At 42.5% G+C, this 23505-nt stretch overlaps 1 long non-coding RNA gene across 6 annotated transcripts; it reads left to right on the forward strand.

Moving 5' to 3' along the window:
- Nucleotides 1-15532: 15532 nt before the first annotated feature.
- On the forward strand, nt 15533-20840 carry LOC127914001 (uncharacterized). 6 transcript variants are annotated; one of them, XR_008087581.1, is made up of 6 exons: nt 15533-16826; nt 17026-17219; nt 17809-18395; nt 18789-19182; nt 20354-20554; nt 20748-20840. It is a non-coding gene; the product is annotated as an uncharacterized LOC127914001 (long non-coding RNA). The 6 variants fall into 6 exon arrangements; XR_008087582.1 differs by lacking the exon at nt 17026-17219; XR_008087580.1 differs by lacking the exons at nt 15533-16826; nt 17026-17219 and adding an exon at nt 16899-17025.
- The last annotated feature ends 2665 nt before the right edge of the window (nt 20841-23505 follow it).

Here is a 23505-nt window from a genome sequence, read left to right on the forward strand (position 1 = left end):
GTGTGTGTGTGTGTGTGTGTGTGTGTGTGTGTGTGTGTGTGTGTGTGTGTGTGTGTGTGTGTGTGTGTGTGTGTGTGTGTGTGTGTGTGTGTGTGCGTGTGTGTGTGTATGTGTGCATAAGCGTGTGTTTGTTTGTGAGTGTGTGTGTGTGCATAAGTGTTTGTTTGTGTGTTTGTATGTGTGTGTGTTTTTTGTGTGTGTGTGTGTGTGTGTGTGTGTGTGTGTGTGTGTGTGTGTGTGTGTGTGTGTGTGTGTGTGTGTGTGTGTGTGTGTGTGTGTGTGTGTGTGTGTGTGTGTGTGTGTGTGTGTGTGTGTGTGTGTGTGTGTGTGTGTGTGTGTGTGTGTGTGTGTGTGCGTGTGTGTGTGTATGTGTGCATAAGCGTGTGTTTGTTTGTGAGTGTGTGTGTGTGTGCATAAGTGTTTGTTTGTGTGTTTGTGTGTGTGTGTGTATGTGTGTGTGTGTGTGTGTGTGTGTGTGTGTGTGTGTGTGTGTGTGTGTGTGTGTGTGTGTGTGTGTGTGTGTGTGTGTGTGTGTGTGTGTGTGTGTGTGCGTGTGTGTGTATGCGTGCGTGCGTGTTAGTGTGTGTTTGGGCTAATATCATGGGATTGTCTCCACATGTATCACTAGCCACTTTAACTATGCCACTTTTTTTACATACTCATCTCATATGTATAGACTGCACTCAATACCATCTACTGTATCTTGCCTATTCCGCTCTTTACCATCACTCATTCATATATCTTTATGTACATATTCTTTATCCCCTTACACTTGTGTCTATAAGGTAGTAGTTTTGGAATTGTTAGCAAGATTACTTGTTGGTTATTACTGCATTGTCGGAACTAGAAGCACAAGCATTTCGCTACACTCGCATTAACATCTGCTAACCATGTGTATGTGACAAATACAATTTGATTTGATTTGATTTCCATGACTGTAGAAGACCATGGTGGATCTTAAGCTGAGACTGGGACCTGTCAACACTTCCTTGGCTGGGAGATCCATTTGTGAGAGAGAGAGGGAATATATAGGTAGGGGAAACCATTTAAATGGTTTGTATGGAGTGGAGTGAGAAAATGATCTATGACAATAATGGGTAAATCAAGCTCCCATTCATTCCAGGGAAAATAACACTAAATGTTGTGGATTCCACTGGTTTTAGAGCAGATATATATATATATTTTTTAAAAACTTTTATTTAACTATCCAAGTCAGTTAAGAACAAATTAACAGCAGTCGGTTAACTGCCTTGTTTCAGGGGCAGAACAACAGATTTTTACCTTGTCAGCTCAGGGATTCGATCTTGCAACATTTCAGTTATTAGTTCAACGCTCTAACCCCTAGGCTACCTGACAACCCCATATGAATATGAATACCTGCTATTGTTATGATATCATGTATGAGTGCCGATTGTGTTGTTATTTCAAACACTGGCAATTACAACACTCCTATCATCGGTTTCTGAAAGATAGAGCTAACGTTAATGGCATCATTATTCCAGCAAAAAGAATCATGACATTTGAATGTCATTCTTCACTATTGGCCTAGGCAGAGAGAAGTCTTACAGCACATGTGGTTGTACTCTCTCTCATCTCAGTCCAAAACATACAGGAAGAGATGAGGCTGTGGGCGAAACAGGAGGGAACCGAGGAGAGAGGAAACTCACAGAGAACAGACAGAAAGAAACAGATCTCAGAACTCAAAGTAGACATTTCTGAAGGAACAGAGTGGGAGGGTGTGGAAGTAGGAGTGTGTGTACATTTGTAATTGTCTGCACTGTGTGTTGTGTGTGTGTGTGTGTGTGTGTGTGTGTGTGTGTGTGTGTGTGTGTGTGTGTGTGTGTGTGTGTGTGTGTGTGCGTGCGTGCGTGCGTGCGTGCGTGTGTGCGTGCGTGTGTATGTGCGTGCGTGTGTGTGTGCTTGCCTGTGTGTGAGAGAAACAGAGATAGGGTTAGAGCTAAGCGAGGGCCTGTGATGAGATGAAAGTATTTTGACACTTCAGGGTGGAGGTCGAGTCTCAGCGCTACCACATCGTTAAACAGTCCGTCCACCACTCCATCCCTTTGCCTTCCGAGTGACGTCCAGCCAGGCTGCATTCACAGGGAAGTTTCATCTACAACTCTGTAAGCATGGCAGCTGTAGTGTTGGAGCTGTCTGATAGAGGGTTTGATCTGGGGATGGCTGGTGGGGGCAACAGTGTGATTTTGCAGGCCAGGCTGTCAATTAGGTTGGCTTGGAGTTAGACAGACACTAGGAGCGGAGGTGGAGGTGGAGGAAGACAGCATGGGAGAGGGGGAAGATATCTGAGATAAGAGATACATGAGAGAGAATGGAGCAGACTGCACATCTAGAGCGGTGTTTCCCAACCCTGGTCCTCCAGTACCCCCAACAGTAAACAGTTTCCTTGAAGCCCTGGACAAACACACCTCATTCAACTCCTCGAGGTCTTGATGATTAGTTGACAAGTTGAATCAGGTGTACTGTTGGGGGTACTCAAGGACCAGGGTTGGGGAAACTCACTGGTTAGAAAAAGAGCTGTGTTTATGTTCCTTACTGTTGTTTTCCTGTAACCGTGTGTCTTGTTCCCACTATCAGTCCTGAGACACAGGCAAACATTGACTTGACATTTATCTGACTATCATTTATCTGCATGTCCAGCCCTTATATTTAGCTTCACAATGAAGTGTTTTACCATTTTCTTTTCAGGACAACCAGGGCTACAAGTACGACACACAACTATTTGACATTGTATTGCATTCCAGACTTTTATTGACAATTGTTAACAACAACAAATAAGGTCTGCCAACGCAAAAACCTGATAAAAATGACATTTAAAATGAATGCTGTAAGTACATAAATTGTTTGCTCAGTGGGAAATGAATATCCAACTAGTCAGTGACAACTGTGGGATTTGGAGTTTGTGACAGCAACTATGTGAGGTTATTACAGTAGTATAGACACTATGTCCTGGGATTTCCTATGATCTTCTATGTAGAAGAACCCCTTAGCTTCTTAACGTCATTTGTAGCTTGTGAGGGACATAGAGGAAGACCATCCCCTCTATTGCATGCAAAGGAAAGTAAGCAAAAGGGCAGTGAAAACCTATTGAAGTCAATCCGAGGAGTCCAAATGAAACTGGTTTTACAAAACAGTCACATATCTGTGTAATTCTACCGAGGGGGATTTAAATAATGTGACTCTGTATTAAAACGGTCAGGACAACAGATCCCTCCTTTAATCAGGGTCGAGGCAAAACCTTTCACGGCCCTGTCGAGCCCACCTGATCCCTCCCTCTGTCTTCTGCTCCCGTCTCCCCTCGTTCCCTCTGTTCTCTACTGTTTACTCATCCCTTTGAAAAAGCCCTCCTTGTTAACTCCCAGACAAGTTAGAAAGCGGAGCTGTCTTGCTGTCTCGCCTCAGACTGCTTCCTGTTAGAACGGTGCATGCAGGGCTTCTGTTAGACAAACAGGCTTAAATTGGATTAACAAACGCCTTGCACCACCATAATAGCCATTTGTACCAGCGCTGGTGGCATTGTGCTCCTTATGCGCTGCTATCTTAATTGAAGGCCACCAGTGCTTGTAGATCCGAAGGATGCGTTTTGTATCTGCTTGACGTCGGATCCTGTGAATGAACTGAGAGGAGAATGAGAGAAATTGTTATTTTATAACCACAACAGATTAGAATAAGAAATCCAAATTCTCTATAAAGGCTAAACCGTCAAAAAAACGCATTGAGCTACTGTGAAATCCTTGCCCATCACTCAAGTCGAAAACAAGATTATCGACAGTGTGGGATTTCTTTCTTTTCGCCTTTCGCAGTCAATCTCGGTATGTCAATGACCCCCCCCCCCAGAAAAAACACGTACATATGTTATCAATAAAGTGCAATATTTGTCTGCTTTTGTTCATGTTTGTACACATTTAGTTGATTCACTCACGTCTTCTTTGACTTGTACTAGTTCCTTCCAAGGTCGGCCCTTATCTCCTGTAATATCCAGCATGTCGTCAAAACATGACGAGTGTTTGCGCACTCAAAAAGTTTCTGTTTTTCAACATACATTTTTGAAATGTTTTTATTTAATTTTTTACAGCAGGCAGGGGACCAGAAATGACAGACATTTTAGTGTGTTAGTAAGATGCAGTCAAAAAAAAAAATCCCAGACTACTGACATTCAAATATGAAAGGCACTTTCATGGATTTGCATTTCAAAGTGAGAATAAGTTTAGCGGGTGTGGGAGATCATAAACCCAAATGTGCTTAAGCTTCCATGTTAGAACTATGTGGTTGGTATTAAATGGTTGACAATGTGTCATTACTGTCATATAAGAATAGTAGGATGGAGGAGGATGAGCCCCCATAGCTTAGCAATTTTATTATATATTTCTTTATTTTACTATTCGTATCTATTAGACACCCTACCCTGGATGAAATACGTTTAACTCTGACAACAAGTTACTTCAAAGTCGCTTCTGTTTACTTACATTGTGTGTGCAGTATTTGTCTTTGTGGAGGTCAAAGTTAAACTGGCTAAGAAGAGCTGTGCGGATGGTTAGTGTTGATCACTGTTCACTGGTGGTTGATGCTGGTTGTTTTTTGCATGTTCGAGGGTAGTGCTGTGTTGTGTTGTCGTGTGGTGTGTAGTGCTGCTTGATGTTGTGCTGTGGTGTAGTGTGTTAGGTTTAGTGTTATTCGAGGTTCCAAACCCACTGAGTGGAGTGAGCCGGGAAGGGCGAGCGAGGGAAGGGAACAGCTGCCGAGGGGAGGAGAAAAAGTGGAAGAGAGAGGGAGCGTGGAGAGCAGTGGAGAGATGAGGGAGCTGACACATCTGGTTAAGGTAAAAAAAAAACCCATCTAATAATTAAAGATGTGAGGGAAAGAGAGAGAGAGAGAAAAATAAATCTGAAGTAAAGCTGAGATTTAAATAGAGCATGAAGTAAGACCACACGCTCTCTGGCTGAGGAGGGACTTGCTTTGCCTGTTGCGGGCGAATGGGGCCGTGATTGCATACTTTATGGCAGAAGCATGATGGGTAAGGATTAAAGATGGCTGCCCTGGGGGCATACAGCAATACCATTACTCTTGATGGATTCCTGCTCCTTCAAATATTCTCAGTAGATGTAGAGAGGCCACAAGGCATGGCTAATGCATGCCGTGATGGGTGGGGACGAGAGAGATAGGGATGATGTTACACAGACTTCAACACACAGCTCTCTACCTTTTTTTTTTTTTTTTTTTTCTCCCAGCAATAGAAGTTTTGAAAATATTTTTTATTCTTGACAAGATTGCAGCGCAGCATAACTTTGCAGAGATTTACAGCAGCTGAGAATTGGACGTTGTTTTCTATTTATTGAATATTGCAGTGTAATCTCTTGCCTGTCTGACAGAGATGGTCACTGTCTGAACAATGCCACTTGTTAAGAGCAATATTTTAGGTCAGAAATTGATTCTTTGATGTTTTATGTTCTGGACCAGACATGTTATTACAAAATGCTAAATAGAGATGTCAATAAACCTACAGACAAACCAAGATACCTGTTTGCATCCTCATTTCCATATCTTTGGTTGATTGGTTGATGCTAGACTAGTCTCAGAGCCAATGGAGAGTTTGAACTCGGGAAGCAGCTTTGGCGGAAAGGAGAGGCTACTAGTCTGACACAGCATACAGAACAAGCCAGAGCTAATTGTACTGCAGAGCCAACTCTCCGTCTGTTTCTGTATCAATTCCACTGCCAGAGTAATGAATGACTACTCTCTGAGCCGAGACAGACCCGGGCAACACTGTCTATCTGTCTGTCTGTGCCTGAAAATTTTGTTTATTTGAAATTGCTGTCACAATCGTTTAATCTGTTCCCCCAGAAAAAAAATAACCCAGCCCCTCTCTCCCACTCTGTCCCCCTCTCCCCCTCTCTCTCCTCTCTCCCCCACTCGCTCCTCTCTCTCTCCTCTCTCTCCCCCTCTCTCTCTCCTCTCTCTACCCCTCTCTCTCCACTCTCTTCCCCTCTCTCTCCTCTCTCCCCCACTCTCTCCTCTCTCTCTCCTCTCTCTCCCCCTCTCTCTCCACTCTCTCCTCTCTCTCTCTCTCCCCGTCTCTCTCCACTCTCTCCCCCTCTCTCTCCTCTCTCTCCTCTCTCTCCCCCTCTCTCTCCACTCTCTCCCCCTCTCTCTCCTCTCTTTCCCCCTCTCTCCCCCACTCTTTCCTCTCTCTCTCCTCTCTCTCCCCCTCTCTCTCCACTCTCTCCCACTCTCTCCTCTCTCTCTCCTCTCTCTCCCACTCTCTCTCCACTCTCTCCCCCTCTCCCTCCTCTCTCTCCCTCCTCTTTCTCCACCATCTCTCTCCTCTCTCTCTCCTCTCTCTCCCCCTCTCTCTCCACTCTCTACCCCTCTCCCTCCTCTCTTTCCCCCTCTCTCCTCTCTCCCCCACTCTCTCCCCCCTCTCTCTCCTCTCTCCCCCACTCTCTCCTCTCTCCCCCTCTCTCTCCCCTCTCTCTCCTCTCTCCCCCACTCTCTCCTCTCCCTCTCTCCTCTCTCTCCCCCTCTCTTTCCCCCCTCTCTCCTCTCTCCCCCACTCTCTCCCCCTCTCTCCCCTCTCTCTCCCACTCTCTCCTCTCTCCTCCACTCTCTCCCCTCTCTCTCCACTCTCTCCCCCTCTCTCTACTCTCTTTCCCCCTCTCTCCCCCACTCTTTCCTCTCTCTCTCCTCTCTCTCCCCTCTCTCTCCACTCTCTCCACTCTCTCCTCTCTCTCTCCTCTCTCTCCCACTCTCTCTCCACTCTCTCCCCCTCTCCCTCCTCTCTCTCCCTCCTCTTTCTCCACCATCTCTCTCCTCTCTCTCTCCTCTCTCTCCCCCTCTCTCTCCACTCTCTACCCCTCTCCCTCCTCTCTTTCCCCCTCTCTCCTCTCTCCCCCACTCTCTCCCCCTCTCTCCTCTCTCCCCCACTCTCTCTCTCCCCCACTCTCTCCCCTCTCTCTCCTCTCTCCCCCACTCTCTTTCCCCCTCTCTCCCTCTCTCCCCCACTCTCTCCCCCCTCTCTCTCCTCTCTCCCCCCTCTCTCCACTCTCTCCCCCTCTCACTCCTCTCTCCCACACTCTCTCCTCTCTCCCTCCCCTCTCTGCCCTCTCTCTCCACTCTTTCCCCCTCTCTCGCCACTCTCTCCCCCTCTCTCTCCTCTCTTCCCCCCCTCTCTCTCACCTCTCTCTCCCCTCTCTCTCCACGCTCTCCCCCTCTCCCTCCTCTCTTTCCCCCCTCTCTCTCCACCATCTCTCTCCCCTCTCTCTCCACCCTCTCTGAGCACTGTGTAGAAGGCTTATTTGTCTTTCTAGTGACACTAATTGGAAAATAGCTATGGGCATCCCCTGGGCTGCAACCTCCACAGCCCCTTGTTGATTAGTGGCAACTTAAGATAGTTGGGAAGGAGAGCAGTCACAATCAACATTTCTCCCGTCTGTCCGCGAGGGAATGTTTTCTTACGGCCACCCTTGACTATGGTGAATGTTGACAGTGGCAATTGTTGACTGCAAAACATATAAAGGGGAGGTAGGGTCGGTGACGATTGTTGCCAGTTTCTCATTAAGGGCTTAGTGACTTAACAAAGCAGGAAGTGCGTGCACTTGGAAGGTTATTTTCAGAGTTATTATGGAAATGTTGGAAATGGGCATGCCTAATTTATGATGGGGGGATGCGGCTTACTGCATGTAAATGTAGGGCGCATCGCATTCAAATGACCTCTCAAGAATATTATCTTAGCATACCGAAGAAAATAACAGCAATCTCAAATAGGAACAGTCAGAATTTCCTGAATTGGTTAGTTAAGACAGACAGCTCCAGTCTTCAGGGTCCCTCTGAGATTTTTTTTGAGAGATGTCTCATATGAGGATGTCAAACTTTTATGATTTGTTTCAAAACATTTTGTATTTCTGTGCTGTTTTTTTTGTGTGTGTGTGTTTTGGATGGCAAAGCTGAGATTTACATGTTCTTTTAGTCTTTTAAGTCTTTTTTTCCCCTCCCCATTTAGTCTGTCCCCAACATGCCTTGATATCTCATCTCTTTATTTAGATGGCTCTGTTTTCTGTTTCACCCTATGATCCATTCTTCATTCCTTTCTCCTCTCCTTTACTATCAGGTTTCTCCCCAAGTCTCCCTCTCGTCGTTCTCCCTGTCTCTTACCTTAAGGTTCTCCCTCGTTAGTGTGAAGAGGTAAATGAAATGCCTCTAATCAATATGCTCACAACATATTTAACTAATGAGATGTGCTGCTTTCGCCAGTGGGGAAGACGTTTGTAGGTCTCCGGCAGCTCATGGGGGGCTCCTGCATCTGAAACTGTTTTGACAGGGATTATGGATTTACTGTACGAGAGAGAACACAGGCCACACAAATTAATAGAGAGCTCAATATTCAATTATTGTACAGAGATTGCTTATATGTTCAGTTATAGGAGAGACTTATGGAATGTTTTTCCAAACATACACTGAGTCTACAAAACATTAAGAACACCTGCTCTTTCCATGACATCGACTGACCAGGTGAATCCAGGTGAAAGCTATGATCCCTTATTGATGGTACTTGTTAAATCCACCTCAATCAGTGGAGCTGAAGGGAGGAGACAGGTTAAAATTAAAGAAGGATATTTAAGCCTTGAGACAATTGTTACATGGATTGTGTAACTGAGCCATTCAGAGGGTGAATGGGCAAGTCAAAATATGTACTGTATGTGCCTTTGAACGGGGTGTGGTGGTAGGTACCAGTTTGAGTGTCTCAAAAACTGCAATGCTGCTGGGTTTTTCACACTCAGTAGTTTCCTCTCTCCCCCACTCTCTCCTCTCTCTCTCCTTTCTCTCCTACTATCTCTCCTCTCTCTCTCCTCTTTCTCCCCCCTCTCTCCACTCTCTCCTCTCTCTCTCCCTCTCTCTCCACTCTCTCCTCTCTCTCTCCCTCTCTCCCCCACTCTCTCCTCTCTCTCTCCTCTCTCTCCTACTATCTCTCCTCTCTCTCTCCTCTCTCTCCACCCCTCTCTCTCCACTCTCTCCTCTCTCTCTCCCTCTCTCTCCACTCTCTCCTCTCTCTCTCCTCTCTCCCCCACTCTCTCCTCTCTCTCTCCCTCTCTCTCCACTCTCTCCCTCTCTCTCTCCTCTCTCTCCCCCTCTCCACTCTCCTCTCTCTCTCTCTCTCTCTCTCGCCCTCTCTCTCCACTCTCTCCCCTCTCTCTCTCCACTCTCTCCACTCTCTCTCCTCTCTCTCCCCTCTCTCTCTCTCCACTCTCTCCTCTCTCCCCCTCTCTCCTCTCTCTCTCCTCTCTCTCCACTCTCTCCTCTCTCTCTCCCTCTCTCTCCACTCTCTCCCCCTCTCTCCCCCTCTCTCTCCTCCTCTCTCCCCCTCTCTCTCCTCTTTTCCCCACTCTCTCCTCTCTCCACTCTCTCTCCCCTCTCTCTCCTCTCTCCCCTCTCTCTCCCCCTCCCCCTCCTCTCTTTCCCCCTCTCTCTCCTCCACTCGCTCCTCTCTCTCTCTCCTCTCTCTCCCGCTCTCTCCACTCTCTCCTCTCTCTCCTCTCTCTCCCCCTCTCTCTCCACTCTCTCCTCTCTCTCTCCACTCTCTCCCCCTCTCTCCCCCTCTCTCTCCTCTCTCCCCCACTCTCTCCTCTCTCTCCCCCTCTCTCTCCTCTCTTTCCCCCCTCTCTATCAAGAATGGTCCACCGTCCAAAAGACATCCAGCCAATTTGACACAACTGTGGGAAGCATTGCAGTCAACATGAGCCAGCATCCATGTGGGGGGGTGCAACTCGATATTAGGAAGGTGGTTTTAATGTTTTGAACACCCAGTGTATGTATTTATGAAGATGGTGGATTCATTATTGGTGCATGGTGGACATAAGATATTGCGTTCATATATTGTTTTCTTGTAACTAAATGTAATGACATTAACAATCTGAGAATTTTCCCGATTTGTGCGGTATGTTTTTATATAGGATATCATTGAGTCTGTACTGTGGAGATGGAGGTCAATAAACTCTAGGAAATGAGTCTGTCTGGCATTTCGTTGTTGTTTGTTTTATATTCATATGCTTCATTACTCTACTGGACGTTTATGTTCATGTTTGGATTCCTTAATGGATCAGAAAAGGCTTTTTAATGTGCCTGCGCATGGATGACTTCAACCATTGCCACACGAAGCACATTTGTCCTCACTACTACAGAAACACAATTGAAGAGACAATGCTTTTCCGTTTTGATGAGGTTAAAATTCTTGCCAACACTTGATTTGTTCTACACTCTTATAGAACCAAAATGGGTTCTAGAAATGCTTCATATATGGCACTCAAGGGTTCTATATGGAGCAAATGAATGGCTCAGTGAAGAAGAAGCCTTGGAGCCGGTTGCACCAGTTTACTCTTACATGCTAGGTCGGTTGTAGTTAAATCCAACTTTGGGATCAGAACGTATGTCTGTTGCACCAACCAAAAATAAGACTAGTCATAGCTAAATCCGACATACGCAATGTGCATTCATGAGATGTTATGCTTCATGTCGTATGGTTGATAGGCAGCACCCGTTACTAAGCTGTTACTATCCTCGTTGCAGTAAACTTTGCAAGGAATGTCACTTCACAAAGCTCACCACTATGCATGCAGGTTTTCTCAAAACCCGGATGGGTCCATAAATAATACCTGTGAGAATGAATTTCACTGAATGACGGCAATATTGTAATAAAGTAGGCTAATGTATCAAATTGTGGCTAACTGAAACTCCCATAGTCATCCAACCATTTTAAATAATTTAAAGCATTAGCTGCGTATGGTCGACTATAATTTCAGCACAGTTTTGATGGTTTCTACTAGATAGCACAGCCACAAATTCAAAATTGGCTATATTGGGTTAGGCATCAGGTTAGCAGTGTGGTTAAGCTTAGGGTTAGGGTTTAAGAAGATAAATTGTAAAAATAGTCATGGATTATTACTTTGAGGCTGTTGTACCTACTGATGAGCCATTTTGATTGGGGCAGCTCCATTGCCCTGCTTTAAGACAAGCGTGGGGACCCTGAATCTCCTTTTGGATGTTTGGTTACAATTAGGATATAATATTTAGCTAAATTGAGGTGAGTGACGATAATCTTTAGTCTAGTTTGGTCATCTACAGTGCATTCGGAAAGTATTCAGACCCTTTCCCCTTTTACACATGTTGTTACTTTCCAGACTTATTGTCACACCCTGATGTGTTTCAACTGTGCTTGTGCTTGTCTCCACCCCCCCTCCAGGTGTTGCCCATCTTCCCCTATTATCCCCAAGGCATTTATACCTGTGTTCTCTGTTTGTCTGTTGCCAGTTCGTCTTGTCTTGTCAGGTCTTACCAGTGTGCTTTCCAGTCTTCCTTTTTCTCAAGTTCTATTTCCTAGTTTTCCCGTTTCTGACTATTCTGCCTACCCTGACCAGAGCCTGCCTGCCGCCCTGTACCTGTCTGACTCTGACCTGATCATGAACCCCTGTCTGTCCTCGACCTGCCCTTTGACTGCCCTGTGTTTACGATAAATCATCTGAGAACTGCCTCCTGTGTCTGCATCTGGGTCTTATCCTGAGTAGTGATACTTATTCTAAAATTGATTTAAAAAAATGAATTCCCCTCATCAAATCTTCACACAATACCTGTCACGCCCTGACTGTAGAGAGCGTTTTATGTCTCTACTTTGGTTTGGTCAGGATGTGATTTGGGTGGGCAGTCTATGTTCTATCTTCTATGATTTTCTATTTCTATGTGTTTGGCCGGGTGTGGTTCTCAATCAGAGGCAGCTGTCTATCGTTGTCTCTGATTGAGAACCATACTTAGGTAGCCTTTTCCCACCTGTGTTTTGTGGGTAATTATTATTCCTTGTGTGTTTGTGTGCACCTCGGTTGCGTCACGGTCTTTGCTGTTTACCTGTTTACCTGTTTGTTTTTTGGTTGTTTCGGTTTCACTTTCATTAAAAGATGTGGAACTACATGCACGCTGCGCCTTGGTCGATTTATGACATGGAGTTTGAGGATAGCGAGCGTGACAATACCACATAATGACAATGGGGACAACAGGTTTTTAGACGTTTGCAAATTTATAATTTGAAATGAAAAACAGAAATACCTTATTTTCATAAACATTAAGACCCTTTGCTATGAGACTAGAAATTGAGCTCAGGTACAGTGGTTCATCCTTAAAAAAACTGCTGGGTTTCCATTAGGATGGAATGGAAAACATGGCGCTGTACAAAGTGGCAGTAGGCTACAGTACTGTATTTAGCTAAAGAATCCCTGTGTTGTGCGGGCACGCAGGAGCCTGGTATTCGATTCCCCAATGGGGAGGAAGGAGTAGGTTGTTCTTGTAAATAAGAATTTGTTCTTAACTGACTTGCCTAGTTAAATAAAGGTTACACTAAGAGCATAACATTTCTACACCCTAATTGTGTAATTGTAGTCTAACCAATACCCAAACGGAGATTCAGGGAAAGTAAATATCTCATTGATTTATCAAGACCAGTCCCCATGCTTGTCTCAGAGCAGTGTGAAACAGTGCTCAAATATTTGTAGGCTATTGATTCTAACTTCAATGTGCTCTTTAAATATAAATAACACCTACACCACTTTTAACCGCATATTACTCAACACTAGTGAGACTCATGTCGCCTACAGTATGATGTGACACTCCGCCAATAATTACATATAGAGGATTCTAAATGTAAACCAAAATCTGACTGATGTGTCTCATGGTGACGGATGGCACGGGCATCGAACCTGCATCTGTAGCAACGCATTTTGCCCTGCGCCCCATCCACAAAGTATTAAAATACAGGCTATTATAATGGGCTATTATAATACTGTACATGGTGTCCAGGTCAGTATTTTGATCCAAAGCCATGAATGAGTGAGTCACTCAGCTTTATGTAGGTGCCGATATTTTGGAGGTTATTTTGTAAAAAAAACTCGTAAGTGAGCGATTGTAATCTGAATAAAGGCTAAAATAATATTTGTAATGGCCAATTGTGTTTTTAGAGGGAGAGAAATGCTGGGCCAATTGTGCGCTGCCCTATGTGACTCACAATCACATTCAGATGTAATAAATAATAAAAAATAATAATAATACTTTTTGTTGTATATTATTTGTTTTGTCTTTTCTGGTGAATTAAACTGAAATTGCAACCAATCACGGCCGGTTGTGATACAGCCAAGCTAACTAAGAAATACATTTGACAATTCAATTCTCCCCCTAGCCTCCTTCTAGGAGTCTATTGTCCAGCTACATACTAATGGCCATATTGGTGCTGTACAATGTGACCGTGTGTTTGAAAGAGTTTTTTTTAGTATGCAACAATTTATTTGCCTTCATTAGACAACTTTGTTGCAATATTTCTGTAATTCAGTGATATTTATGCCTGTAGGTATTTAACCAATTAAACATCTACATTTTGAAAGTATTTTTATCATTAATTTATTAATGAAAGCATAAAGATAATGATGAAGAAATACAGTTCTGTATATGCTTTTACATTTGGATAATAAAGCATTTAAAGCATTTTGAAGATATAAGCCACCTGCATTTGTTTATTAGGCTATAGTAGAACAACATAATGGTCCGGACAGCCCTTGCTGTGCCTGGTGAGGAGTTGGTCAAGTTCTGTTGTCATAAGAGGAATGGAAATGTCAGGGTGAACCGACGACCTGATGAACCCGCCAGGTTTGTTGACTCTGCCTGTCGGAGGTGGAGTTCCAGAGCTCACAGGTGTGCCTGGCATGGATCATGACTCCATCTCGTTCCTCGCCCTCTTCAACATGTCAATCTCCACCTGACTCTCCGCCAATGCCGCCTGGCTCTGGACCAATGCATCAGCTGTCGCCAGTATCTCTGGCCTCAGATAATGTTTCTCTTTCTGCTGGTCTGCCTTCAATGACTCGATCTCGGTCTTCAAAGTTTGAATCTGATCCATGTGCACCTTCCTCAGATGAGCAGAAAGGTACCGCCCTGAGCCCCATCGATTACAGTGGCCTATGATAGAAACGGTAGATCAGTTAAGAATTAAAAGTGACTCCAACAGACAAATGCTGCGAACACATTTAGCAAAACTAATCACTTTCTTGGCAACCATAAGTTTTTTTCGGTGTGGCCCGTTGTCCAGCCCTTTGTCCACTGATCTCCACGGATGGTTGTCAGCATGGTTGTAAGCTCTGCAAAAACACACTCATGTTTTTTAGTACACAATAAAAATAGTACACAATTATTGTTTTATTTAACCTTGATTTAATTAGCAATTTTATTACACAGTATGCTTACACATTGATAGGCAATATATATATATTTTTTAAATGCACTGAAACCAAAATATTTTTAGTTTTGGTGATCCTTTCAGCTCCGGCTCATTATGAAGTCCTCTCGTTGTTATGGTTCTAACCCTAGAACGGGTAGCACCATAGAAAGAAGCTGGCTTGATGAAAACTATGTCCATTTCGTCTGTTCTCTTTGGTCGCGATGTCATTAAAGAAAAATATAAACGGATTGTTTTTGAATGGTAACTGAAGGATGGAGTATGGGGCAGGATGGGGATTACTGGAAAGGTGTCTATTGTCCTGCTAATTGGGCTACAAGTTTTTGAAAACCTGTTTTCAAAATGCCACCAGCTGTCCATCACTTCTGTAAGGGAATACCCCTGTATTGGACAAAAATGAATGGCAAGTCATTGGCATCGGACAAACCATATACACATTGGCCAATACCACCCAATTCGGCGTTGATTCATCCAAAGTGTATTGCAAATGCCATATGGCAATTGCCAGTTGTAACACTTTAAAAATTCAACAGGGGGCAAATGCGCTCCACGGGGTTTTTCATATTGGATATGTAACCCAAATTAATGTCCAAAAGTAAAATTTTGAAAAAATGAAATTTTTTCAAAAACTTATCACCCCTTAAAAAGTGCTTTCTGGACCGTTTTTCGAAATTCTTTCGATTTTTTTGTCAATTACACATGTGTAAGAACTGTATGAATATACTTTTGTCCAATTTTATTATCATAATTTTTTTAATTTTTTTTTATATGCGCATAAGGAATATGTTTTGTCCAATTCCAATATGATTTCATAGGAAGTCAAAAGTCAAAAGTCAAAAATGTCAAAATTTTGTAAAAACTTCACACACCCATAAAAAGTGCTTTCTGGACCGTTTTTCGAAATTCTTTCGATTTTTTGTCAATTACACATGTGTAAGAACTGTATGAATATACTTTTGTCCAATTTTATTATCATAATTTTTTTTTTTTTTTTACATGCGCATAAGGAATATGTTTTGTCCAATTCCAATATGATTTCATAGGAAGTCAAAGTCAAAAGTCAAAAATGTCAAAATTTTGTAAAAAACTTCACACACCCTTAAAAAGTGCTTTCTGGACCGTTTTTTGAAATTCTTTCAATTTTTTGGTCAATTACACATGTGTAAGAACTGTATGAATATACTTTTGTCCAATTTTATTATCATATTTTTTTATATATTTTTTTAATTGTGCATAAGGATTTTTTTGTGGGCCAAATGACGTAAGAAATTTGACATGCTCAAAAATCCTGCAGAAATGCAAAATTGACTGGCCTGATGAACTCGGGATGGCCGGGCAGTGATAGTTGTTCCTTTCCATCACTCGTTGTGTTGACTTCATCATGTCCATTTTGTGATGTTTTTCACTATATAATCATATTGCAAGTGCACGTGCATTTGCAATATGTTTCAATGTGCATTTACCATATGAAATTTGACCTTGCTCAAAAATGCAAAATTGACTGGTCTGATGAACACAGGATGGCCGAGCAGTGATAGTTGTACATTTCCTCACTCGTTGTGTTGATTTCATCATCTCCGTTAGGTGATGTTGTTTCACTATAGAATCATATTGTAAGTGCACGTGCATTTGCAATATGTTTCAATGTGCATTTACCATATGAAATTTGACCTTGCTCAAAAATGCAAAATTGACTGGTCTGATGAACACAGGATGGCCGAGCAGTGAGAGTTGTACCTTTCCATCACTCGTTGTGTTGATTTCATCATGTCCATTTGTTTATGTTTTCTCACTTTTGCAAAGTCACTGTGCATTTGCAATATGGTTCAATGGGCAGGTACCATCACGAATTTGTCATGCTATAAAAATCCTGCAGGAATGTGAAATTGACTGGCCTGATGAACACAGGATGGCCTGGCAGTGATAGTTGTTCCTTTCCATCACTCGTTGTGTTGATTTCATCATGTCCATTAGGTGATGTTTTTTCACTATAGAATCATATTGCAAATGCACGTGCATTGTTGTGCAACTGGTAACCCAAAAATAAAAATATGGTTGTAAATGCATTTACCGGGACGCCTATTGTCCATGCCCGCTATGGGAGTACCCTACTACGGCCCTCTATCTATGGAGTCCGTCCTGAGTGCTTTATGGACTGTTTAAAATATTCTGATGGATACGCATGTTGTGCAACTGGTGATTGAAAATAGGCACCTGGTAACCCCCCAAAAAATATGCTTGTAAATGCATTTACCGGTCATTCTGATATTAATGCTCGCTATGGGAACACAGGATGGCCTGGCAGTGATAGTTGTTCCTTTCCATCACTCGTTGTGTTGATTTCATCATGTCCATTAGGTGATGTTTTTACACTATAGAATCATATTGCAAGTGCGCGCGCATTTGCAATATGTTTCAATGTGCATTTACCATATGAAATTTGACATGCTCAAAAATGCAAAATTGACTGGTCTGATGGACACAGGATGGCCGAGCAGTGATAGTTGTACATTTCCATCACTCGTTGTGTTGATTTCATCATGTCCATTAGGTGATGTTTTTTCACTATAGAATCATATTGCAATGCACGTGCATTGTTGTGCAACTGGTAACCCAAAATAAAAATATGGTTGTAAATGCATTTACCGGTCATTCTGATATTAATGCTCGCTATGGGAACACAGGATGGCCGGGCAGTGATAGTTGTACATTTCCATCACTCGTTGTGTTGATTTCATCATGTCCATTAGGTGATGTTTTTTACACTATAGAATCATATTGCAAGTGCGCGCGCATTTGCAATATGTTTCAATGTGCATTTACCATATGAAATTTGACATGCTCAAAAATGCAAAATTGACTGGTCTGATGGACACAGGATGGCCGAGCAGTGATAGTTGTACATTTCCATCACTCGTTGTGTTGATTTCATCATGTCCATTAGGTGATGTTTTTCACTATAGAATCATATTGCAAATGCACATTGTTGTGCAACTGGTAACCCAAAAATAAAAATATGGTTGTAAATGCATTTACCGGTCATTCTGATATTAATGCTCGCTATGGGAACACAGGATGGCCGGGCAGTGATAGTTGTACATTTCCATCACTCGTTGTGTTGATTTCATCATGTCCATTAGGTGATGTTTTTACACTATAGAATCATATTGCAAGTGCGCGCGCATTTGCAATATGTTTCAATGTGCATTTACATATGAAATTTGACATGCTCAAAAATGCAAAATTGACTGGTCTGATGGACACAGGATGGCCGAGCAGTGATAGTTGTACATTTCCATCACTCGTTGTGTTGATTTCATCATGTCCATTAGGTGATGTTTTTTCACTATAGAATCATATTGCAAATGCACGTGCATTGTTGTGCAACTGGTAACCCAAAAAATAAAAATATGGTTGTAAATGCATTTACCGGTCATTCTGATATTAATGCTCGCTATGGGAACACAGGATGGCCGGGCAGTGATAGTTGTACATTTCCATCACTGCTGTGTTGATTTCATCATGTCCATTAGGTGATGTTTTTACACTATAGAATCATATTGCAAGTGCGCGCGCATTTGCAATATGTTTCAATGTGCATTTACCATATGAAATTTGACATGCTCAAAAATGCAAAATTGACTGGTCTGATGGACACAGGATGGCCGAGCAGTGATAGTTGTACATTTCCATCACTCGTTGTGTTGATTTCATCATGTCCATTAGGTGATGTTTTTTCACTATAGAATCATATTGCAAATGCACGTGCATTGTTGTGCAACTGGTAACCCAAAAATAAAAATATGGTTGTAAATGCATTTACCGGTCATTCTGATATTAATGCTCGCTATGGGAACACAGGATGGCCGGGCAGTGATAGTTGTACATTTCCATCACTCGTTGTGTTGATTTCATCATGTCCATTAGGTGATGTTTTTACACTATAGAATCATATTGCAAGTGCGCGCGCATTTGCAATATGTTTCAATGTGCATTTACCATATGAAATTTGACATGCTCAAAAATGCAAAATTGACTGGTCTGATGGACACAGGATGGCCGAGCAGTGATAGTTGTACATTTCCATCACTCGTTGTGTTGATTTCATCATGTCCATTAGGTGATGTTTTTCACTATAGAATCATATTGCAAATGCACGTGCATTGTTGTGCAACTGGTAACCCAAAAATAAAAATATGGTTGTAAATGCATTTACCGGTCATTCTGATATTAATGCTCGCTATGGGAACACAGGATGGCCGGGCAGTGATAGTTGTACATTTCCATCACTCGTTGTGTTGATTTCATCATGTCCATTAGGTGATGTTTTTACACTATAGAATCATATTGCAAGTGCGCGCGCATTTGCAATATGTTTCAATGTGCATTTACCATATGAAATTTGACATGCTCAAAAATGCAAAATTGACTGGTCTGATGGACACAGGATGGCCGAGCAGTGATAGTTGTACATTTCCATCACTCGTTGTGTTGATTTCACCATGTCCATTAGGTGATGTTTTTTCACTATAGAATCATATTGCAAATGCACGTGCATTGTTGTGCAACTGGTAACCCAAAAATAAAAATATGCTTGTAAATGCATTTACCGGTCATTCTGATATTAATGCTCGCTATGGGAACACAGGATGGCCGGGCAGTGATAGTTGTACATTTCCATCACTCGTTGTGTTGATTTCATCATGTCCATTAGGTGATGTTTTTACACTATAGAATCATATTGCAAGTGCGCGCGCATTTGCAATATGTTTCAATGTGCATTTACCATATGAAATTTGACATGCTCAAAAATGCAAAATTGACTGGTCTGATGGACACAGGATGGCCGAGCAGTGATAGTTGTACATTTCCATCACTCGTTGTGTTGATTTCATCATGTCCATTAGGTGATGTTTTTCACTATAGAATCATATTGCAAATGCACGTGCATTGTTGTGCAACTGGTAACCCAAAAAATAAAAATATGGTTGTAAATGCATTTACCGGTCATTCTGATATTAATGCTCGCTATGGGAACACAGGATGGCCGGGCAGTGATAGTTGTACATTTCCATCACTGCTGTGTTGATTTCATCATGTCCATTAGGTGATGTTTTTACTATAGAATCATATTGCAAGTGCGCGCGCATTTGCAATATGTTTCAATGTGCATTTACCATATGAAATTTGACATGCTCAAAAATGCAAAATTGACTGGTCTGATGGACACAGGATGGCCGAGCAGTGATAGTTGTACATTTCCATCACTCGTTGTGTTGATTTCATCATGTCCATTAGGTGATGTTTTTTCACTATAGAATCATATTGCAAATGCACGTGCATTGTTGTGCAAACTGGTAACCCAAAATAAAAATATGGTTGTAAATGCATTTATGGGTCATTCTGATATTAATGCTCGCTATGGGAACACAGGATGGCCGGGCAGTGATAGTTGTACATTTCCATCACTCGTTGTGTTGATTTCATCATGTCCATTAGGTGATGTTTTTACACTATAGAATCATATTGCAAGTGCGCGCATTTGCAATATGTTTCAATGTGCATTTACCATATGAAATTTGACATGCTCAAAAATGCAAAATTGACTGGTCTGATGGACACAGGATGGCCGAGCAGTGATAGTTGTACATTTCCATCACTCGTTGTGTTGATTTCATCATGTCCATTAGGTGATGTTTTTTCACTATAGAATCATATTGCAAATGCACGTGCATTGTTGTGCAACTGGTAACCCAAAAAATAAAAATATGGTTGTAAATGCATTTACCGGTCATTCTGATATTAATGGCTATGGGAACACAGGATGGCCGGGCAGTGATAGTTGTACATTTCCATCACTCGTTGTGTTGATTTCATCATGTCCATTAGGTGATGTTTTTACACTATAGAATCATATTGCAAGTGCGCGCATTTGCAATATGTTTCAATGTGCATTTACCATATGAAATTTGACATGCTCAAAAATGCAAAATTGACTGGTCTGATGGACACAGGATGGCCGAGCAGTGATAGTTGTACATTTCATCACCGTTGTGTTGATTTCATCATGTCCATTAGGTGATGTTTTTTCACTATAGAATCATATTGCAAATGCACGTGCATTGTTGTGCAACTGGTAACCCAAAAATAAAAATATGGTTGTAAATGCATTTACCGGTCATTCTGATATTAATGCTCGCTATGGGAACACAGGATGGCCGGGCAGTGATAGTTGTACATTTCCATCACTCGTTGTGTTGATTTCATCATGTCCATTAGGTGATGTTTTTTTACACTATAGAATCATATTGCAAGTGCGCGCGCATTTGCAATATGTTTCAATGTGCATTTACCATATGAAATTTGACATGCTCAAAATGCAAAATTGACTGGTCTGATGGACACAGGATGGCCGAGCAGTGATAGTTGTACATTTCCATCACTGTTGTGTTGATTTCACCATGTCCATTAGGTGATGTTTTTTCACTATAGAATCATATTGCAAATGCACGTGCATTGTTGTGCAACTGGTAACCCAAAAATAAAAATATGCTTGTAAATGCATTTACCGGTCATTCTGATATTAATGCTCGCTATGGGAACACAGGATGGCCGGGCAGTGATAGTTGTACATTTCCATCACTCGTGTTGATTTCATCATGTCCATTAGGTGATGTTTTTACACTATAGAATCATATTGCAAGTGCGCGCATTTGCAATATGTTTCAATGTGCATTTACCATATGAAATTTGACATGCTCAAAAATGCAAAATTGACTGGTCTGATGGACACAGGATGGCCGAGCAGTGATAGTTGTACATTTCCATCAGTTGTGTTGATTTCATCATGTCCATTTGTTTATGTTTTCTCACTTTTGCAAAGTCACTGTGCATTTGCAATGTGGTTCAATGGGCAGGTACCATCACGAATTTGTCATGCTATAAAATCCTGCAGGAATGTGAAATTGACTGGCCCGATGAACTCGGGATAGCTGGGCAGTGATTCTGGTTCATCTCCATGGCTCGTTAGGGTTGATTTCAGAATGTCACTTTTGGTGATGGTCCTCTCCGTTTAAACATATTGCTAATGTACAAAAGTCAACTAGCAAGTCAGTGTCCATCAGTCAATTAGATGTCATTCTGACACCAAACTGATACCAATTGACACCAAACCCACTTTTTCCAACTCATTTAGAAGCCAACTATCACATATGTCAGAGCAGGCCCATAATTCACAGCGCCATTAGTTTAAAAACATAATAAAAACGTAAAACACATAGTTACGTTCTAGCTGCGGGTCCAGGTCAGACATTATGTGAAGGCCTATGTGAGGCGACCCGAATCCCGAGTTTCGGCTCGATAGGTCCTTCGGTGCCCGAGTAAAACCCTAATTGGTGCTGAAAATCCACTTTTTCCATGCCTTGCTATGGGGTCCTGAATGAATGAGCTATCGGCACCAAACGTTGGGGTCCGCCAGGGTAGTGGGTTCGATTCCGGGACCACCCTATGGGCATGACTGAGCCGGTTCCAATGCACCTAGTCTTGTGTCTCTGAGACTTTTCTAAATGTCGCCACTTTCGTAATGGTCAAAATGAATTGAAGTCATTGCAAATGTACGAGGCTATTTCTCGGTCCGAGAACCTTCTAGAGCCACCTAACTCACCACGCACTATCGACCCGAGGTCTAGAACAGGTTTCTAAAGTTTCGGAACTCTAGGTCTGACGGTTCTTTTTTAGCTCGAACAAAGCTAACTATTGGAGGCACTGTCTGTCTCTACAAACCCCAATACGTCCCTCCTTCCAAGTTGTGTGTCTGTGTGATTTAGTTTTCCTTTGAAATTTTATGGGAAAAATGACTGATTTACAGTTCATGGGGGTTGCCTAATCACACATATGAAGTTTTGGACAGATCTGACTTTTTAACCCCTCGAAACAGCCCCTGAGACACCAATTAAGGCACTTCCGGTTGGCACAGGAAGCTATAAGTCAACATATATCCTCACTGGGCTATGCTTTTACAGAATCCTGTGTTTTAAGTCCTTACGTTAAGAATTGACTGATTTACACAGGGTTGAATGCACTATGTCTATCAAACTGCAGGCAGGTAATGGAAAACACTTTTAGGGTGATTTTAACCACTTCCGGTTGGTCCAGGAAGCTTAGAATCAACACAGGTAGACCTCATACTGGCCTGATGGACTGTTACCAAAGACAGGTTCATACGGCATTCATAACCCATATAGACTTCAGGTTGAATTTAGGGGTAAAGGCAATGTATTCCTATGGGGAGAGAAGTCAATGCAAACTCTTTGAAGTAAACACCTTCTTTTAACTATTAAGGGTTAATGCCACACGGTCAACGTTATGCTTGCACGGATCGGAAGGACCTTAGGAACGTACCTGAGGTCAAATTGTGCTTCTCACCCTAACGGTTCTCTCACTGTCACCCAAAAGCAAATGACGTTGTAGGGCAGGCTTCATTTTGGGCCTACTTTTCTAATGGTCGCTGCGCTCAGACCGAGCGAGCTACGGTCAAGCGGGATATCTCGTTGAACTCGGCACGGCCTAGAGATTATGTTTATGCCATTGCCTGCTCTCTGTGTCTTTGAGAACCGCACTTTTTCACTCCATCCTTGCTGTGTGTGCGTGTGAGAGCTTTTCTTTGACATCTGTTGGGAGAAATGACTGATTTACAGTTCATGAGGGTTACCTAGTCACACATATGAAGTTTTGAAAAGATCTGACCTTTTTAACCCTTGGAAACTGCCACTGTGACATCATTAAAGGCACTTCCGGTTGGCACAGGAAGCTATAAGTAAACCCATGTCTTGATTGACATAGAAACTTACAGAATCCTGAGTTTTAAGTCCTTACGTTAAGAATTGACTGATTTACACAGGGTTGAATGCACTATGTCTATCAAACTGCAGGCAGGTAATGGAAAACACTTTTAGGGTGATTTTAACCACTTCCGGTTGGTCCAGGAAGCCTAGAATCAACACAGGTAGACCTCATACTGGCCTGATGGACTGTTATCAAAGACAGGTTCATACGGCATTCATAACCCATATAGACTTCAGGTTGAATTTAGGGGTGCAGGCAATGTATTCCTATGGGGAGAGAAGTCAATGCAAACTATTTGAAGTAAACACCTTCTTTTAACTATTAAGGGTTAATGCCACACGGTCAACGTTAGGCTTGCACGGATCGGAAGGACCTTAGGAACGTAC

This window comes from Oncorhynchus keta, chromosome 30, assembly GCF_023373465.1.
Source record: "Oncorhynchus keta strain PuntledgeMale-10-30-2019 chromosome 30, Oket_V2, whole genome shotgun sequence".
NCBI lineage: Eukaryota > Metazoa > Chordata > Actinopteri > Salmoniformes > Salmonidae > Oncorhynchus > Oncorhynchus keta.